The sequence below is a fragment of the Balaenoptera borealis genome, assembly GCF_965194805.1.
Source record: "Balaenoptera borealis genome assembly, chromosome: 7".
NCBI lineage: Eukaryota > Metazoa > Chordata > Mammalia > Artiodactyla > Balaenopteridae > Balaenoptera > Balaenoptera borealis.
The window spans coordinates 84,679,577-84,685,576 of NC_138864.1; positions in this window are offsets into that span (position 1 = coordinate 84,679,577).

The following is a 6,000-nucleotide window of genomic DNA, read 5'->3' on the forward strand; positions in this document are numbered from 1 at the left end:
AAAAGAAGTAAGTGTTCAAAAACAATCCAGTAGGGGTTATGTCAAAGGGACACAGGAACCAAGTGTAAGAGCTCTCAATGGCAAAAGATGGAACGATTTAAGCAACAAAATAAAGTCATCTTGGATTATAATTCAAGGTATGAACTAAATTTCCATGAGTCCTCATTGATATAAGTGGATGATTAAAATGTAAGTACATGGGGAGAAGAGACAAATCTCCCATGCAGAAGAGTTTCAAATAATGTCTGTAGATACTCCATCCTCAAAGAGGTGGACTGTAATTCCCCCGGGCTCAAGTATGGACTGTGCATAATAAAATCTTTCCAAATAGCACAGTACAGAAAGGAGGGAAAATACATAACTCTACAGTGGAAAAACTGGACAAACTCTGCCCCAGCCAAGTGATCAAGATCAACTTCAACAGTGATAAGGCAAGTTGGTATTGTGTAACCTTAAATGATGTGATGGAAATGACAGTTTACTTCTATGGTCTTCCTTCTACCTATAACCCCAATCTAATCATGAGGAAAACATCAGAAAAATGCCGGTTTAAGGAGATTCTACAAAATGTATGATCAATGTTTCTCAAAACTGTCAAGAATATCAAAACAAAGTCTCAGAAACTATCACAGCCAAAAGGAGCCTATGGAAATATGATGACTGCGTAAACATGGTATACCGGATGGAATGCTGGAACAGAAAAGGAACATCAGGTAAACGTTAAGGAAATTTGAATAAAGTATGGACTTCAGTTAATAATCATGTATCAACATTGGTTCATTAATTTTAAGAAATATACCATGCTATGAAATTAGAAGGAAACCATAAACAAGACCAAAAGACAACCCTCAGAATGGGAGAAAATATTTGCAAATGAAGCAACTGACAAAGGATTGATCTCCAAAATTTACAAGCAGCTCATGCAGTTCAATATCAAAAAAACAAACAACCCAATCCAAAAATGGGCAGAAGACCTAAATAGACATTTCTCCAGAGAAGATATACAGATTGCCAACAAACACATGAAAGAATGCTCAACATCATTAATCATTAGAGAAATGCAAATCAAAACTACAATGAGATATCATCTCACACCGGTCAGAATGGCCATCATCAAAAAATCTAGAAACAATAAATGCTGGAGAGGGTGTGGAGAAAAGGGAACCCTCTTGCACTGTTGGTGGGAATGTAAATTGATACAGCCACTATGGAGAACAGTATGGAGGTTCCTTAAAAATCTACAAATAGAACTACCATACGACCCAGCTATCCCACTACTGGGCATATACCCTGAGAAAACCATAATTCAAAAAGAGTCATGCACCAAAATGTTCATTGGAGCTCTATTTACAATAGCCAGGATATGGAAGCAACCTATGTGTCCATCAACAGATGAATAGATAAAGAAGATGTGGCACATATATACAATGGAATATTACTCATCCATAAAAAGAAACGAAATGGAGTTATTTGTAGTGAGGTGGATGGACTTGGAGTCTGTCATACAGAGTGAAGTAAGTCAGAAAGAGATAAACAAATACCGTATGCAAACCCTTGTTTTATGCCGTATGCCACATATATATGGAATCTAAGAAGAAAAAAAAAAAGGTCATGAAGAACCTAGGGGCAAGACGGGAATAAAGACACAGACCTACTAGAGAATGGACTTGAGGATACAGGGAGGGGGAAGGGTAAGCTGTGACAAAGTGAGAGCGTGGCATGGACATATATACACTACCAAACGTAAAATAGATAGCTAGTGGGAAGCAGCCACATAGCACAGGGAGATCAGCTCGGTGCTTTGTGACCACCTAGAGGGGTGGGATAGGGAGGGTGGGAGGGAGGGAGATGCAAGAGGGAAGAGATATGGGGACATATGTATATGTATAACTGATTCACTTTGTTATAAAGCAGAAACTAACACACCACTGTAAAGCAATTATACTCCAATAAAGATGTTAAAATTAAAAAAAAAAAAAAAAAAAAGAAATATACCATGCTAACGTAAGCTGTTAATAATAGGGGAAACTGGGTTCTGGCATATAGGAACTTTCTGTACTATCTTCACAATTTTTCTGCAAATCTAAAATGTTTCTAAAGATAACGTTTATTTTTTAAAAAAGAGAATAATACTAGCACCCAACTAAAATAAAATTTTAAAATAAACAAATAAAAAGAAGAGGAATAAGAAGAAAATGAAAAGACATGCCATAGACTGGGAGAAAATACTTAGAAAACACATATCTGATAAAGAACTGGTATCCAGTATATATAAAGCACTGTCATCACTCTATAATAAGAAAACAAACAGCCTAATTTTTCAAAAAGACGTAATATTTAAACAGATACCTCAGTGAAATAACATATGGATGCAAATAAGCACATGAAAAAAAGACTATTGAGAAAGACAAATTCAAACTGCAATGAAAAAATTAAAACCACATGACATACTACAGCACACCTATTAGAATGGTGTTAATAATAATAACAATGATACTAATAATAAACTGACTCTACCAAGTACTGGAAAGGATGCAGAGTGACTGAAAATCTCATGCATTCCTGATGGGAATGCAAACTAGTACAGCCACTTTGAAAACAGTGTAGCAGTTTTTTGAACATTAAACATACACTTATGATACAACCCAGAAATTACTACTTTTAGGTATTTACCCAAGAGAAATGAAAACAAATATACAAACAAAAGCCTACACATTAATGTTTATAGCAGCTTTATTAATAATCTCTCTAAACTAGAAAAAAAAAGCCAAATGTCCATCAATTGGTAAATGGAAAAGCAAATTACTATAAATATATACAATGGAATATCACTCAGCGATAAAAAGGAACATGAGTGAATCTCAAACACATTATGCTTCTGAAAGAAGCCAGACTGAAAAAGTTATATACTCTATGATTCCAGTCATACAACATTATAGAAAAGGCAAAACTATAGGGAGAGAAAACTGACCAGTGGTTATCAGGGGCTAGATTGAAAGCTGGGCATTGACTACCAAAAGGGCTAAGTGGGGAATTTTGGGGTGATGGAAATGTTCTATTATCTTGACTTGTAGTGATGGAATGTGACAATGTATTTGTCAAAATTCATAGAATTGCACACCATACAATGGTGAATTTACTGTATGTAAATTATACCTTAATAACCTTACTTTAAAAAGCAGTTAGTGTCTTTCCAAAGAACCAAATCAGGTCTGTATGCCAAACTTGATTTTCTCTTAGTGCAATCAAACGTATCCATACAAACTACAGTCTTAAGTTAATTGTGTGAAGTGTGTCTTTTTCCAAAAGATTATAGAAAAAAGACATTACATTCAAATACATAATGAAAATTTGTTGAAGTTTTGTTGAACTCATTAAGGAGGGAACTAGTAAGATGACAGAGTTTATTTAAAGCATAACACAAGGATTTCCCTGGTGGTCCAGTGGTTAAGAATCTGTGCTTCCACTGCAGGGGGTGTGGGTTCGATCCCTGGTTGGGGAACTAAGATCCTGCATGCCACCCAGTGAAGCCAAAAAAAACAAAAAACAATAAAGAGTAACACGAGAAAGATTTGTTTATATAATAAGTGTAAGACAAATAAATACTTGATAAAATTTCTACTTTAAGTAAAAGACTGGTAATGTCTTACAGAGCAATAAATCATATTTTGGGGGGTTATTTTCTCTACTGGATAAATTTTTTTTTTTTTTGATGTGGACCATTTTTAAAGTGTTTATTGAATTTGTTACAATATTGCTCCTGCTTTATGTTTTGGTTTTTGGCCCCGAGGCATGTGGGATCTTAGCTCCCCGACCAGGGATTGAACATCCACCCCCTGCATTGGAAGGCAAAGTCTTAACCACTGGACCACCAGGGAAGTCCCTCTACTGGATAAATATTATTTGAATTTGTTATTGGATATAAAATAATTTGTATTTTATCAGATTCTGATAAATTTACATCTAACTGTAGAGAGTTGTTAAATCCCATGGCCCTAATCGATATAAGTTCAGCAAGCATACTTTCTATGTACTTTCTACCAAAGAGTCAAATGACCCTCACCTGGGTTGGGTGAGCAACCCCCCCCCCCCACCCCCACCCAGCATGACAAAGAAGGTCCTAACAACTACAAACAAGGGGCATCCTATCCAAGTGTTTTTTTTTCCCCTAACCTTCAGGTTTTTTCCCTAGCTACAATAGTGGAGGAGGTGGGGAAGGATTCTCATCTGAGCTTGCTCACATTTGCCTGAGTCCTCCACAGAGATAAATGATTTGTCAGATCTTCACTTCTCCACCTACTCACCCCCCTGAGATTGCTGAGTATGTTTATCTATATACATCAAATGAAAGGGCTTCTTGAGTGGGAGTATAGGTGCCCTTTAGAATAGACAGTGGACTAGTAAACAAATATGCAGAAACAATGAAATTTCAAGTAAGTGCATTTATGTAATCAATAAATAAAACAATACGAGAATGAAGTACTGATACATGCTGCAACAAGGATAAACCTCAAAAACATCACACTAAGTGAAAGAAGCCAGTCACAAAAGACCATATATTTTACAACATGATCTTGTATATATAAAATGTCCAGAATTGTCAAATCTATAGAGACAGAACGTAGATTAGTGGTTGTCTAGTGCTGGAGAACGAGGTGGCAGGGGAGGGGGAATGAAAGTGACTGCTAACGGGTACGAAATTTCTTTTGGGGTGATGAAAATATTCTGAAATTATGGCGATGGTTGCACAATTCTGTAAATATACTAACAACCATTAAATTGTTCACTTTAACTATATGTAAATTATAACTCAATGAAGTGTTAAAAAGGTAGCAAAGCAAAATAAATAAATAAAAACAAAGTAATCATGAACACCTGAGGCAGTGTTTCCAAGGAGGCAACAGCAAGTACACCACCTCGGCTGGGAATGAATTTGCGCTATTTAGGGGACAGAGAGAAAGTAAGGCTGGAGCCAGTCAAGGAGCGAGAAGCAGGGACCAGGTCAGAAGGGTCTCAAGCCATGGTAGGATCTTTCTGAATTTTGTTTTGAATGTAATGAAAAGCCATCAAAGAGTTTGAAGTAGGATAGTGACAGGATGTAAAACATACTAAGAAGGTTAGTCTGGCTACCTTGTGGGTTATTGACTCAGGGGGAGTGAAAGGAAGCAGGCAGACCTGCCGGGACCTATCATAGCAGTTTGAGCAACACTCAGAAATGTCAGATTCCTTCCCTTCCCTTCCCTTCCCTTCCTTTCCTTTCTCTTTATCATAAACAGCAAGGTCACTTTATATTTAGCAGAACAATTTTCATGAGTTGCCCCAGAAAAAGACTACTATCCAGAATACTTGACCCACTGTTAACCTTTAGTACCTCAAACAAGCTATACGGTCACTGCTCACAAGAGAGCAATCTATTAATAATGAAAAATTTAAACTCTTATATAATTAATCCTTTTAAAGAAGGTATTATCCCAATTTAGTATGGAAACCTGCTTTTCACTCCAAATAGCACTGTCAAAGTAAAACATAGGCCACTTAATTTGTCCATGACAACTCTTTCCACACCAATTTTCTAGCTCACAGCAGCCAAATGATTTTCCTACATCACAAACAAACTAGTCTCCTTTGGCAAAGGAACAATAAGGCATCTGTAGAAAAACAGCGTTTGCATTAGACTCCTCTTCTTGCCTTAGGGGTTGTTTCCCTCGTGCAAGCTCAAGTGGGTGGTAAAGAATAGGCAGGCTTTGTTAGACCATTACTCACATAATGAGATTTGAGGTCTGCTATTCAACACAATTTTCAATGGGCACTTTCCCCAGGGCTAAATTGCAGCCTACAGACGTTTTGATTAGCAAATATAATTTAAAAATAAAAGCATAAAAGCCTAAAAACGCCCCTTCTTTTCTCCAGCCCCCATCCTTTCAAATTCATCAGTTTTTCTCACAGAAGAGGTTTGCTCAGCAGAGAACTGTGCTCAACCTTGGAATGTGTAACTCTCAT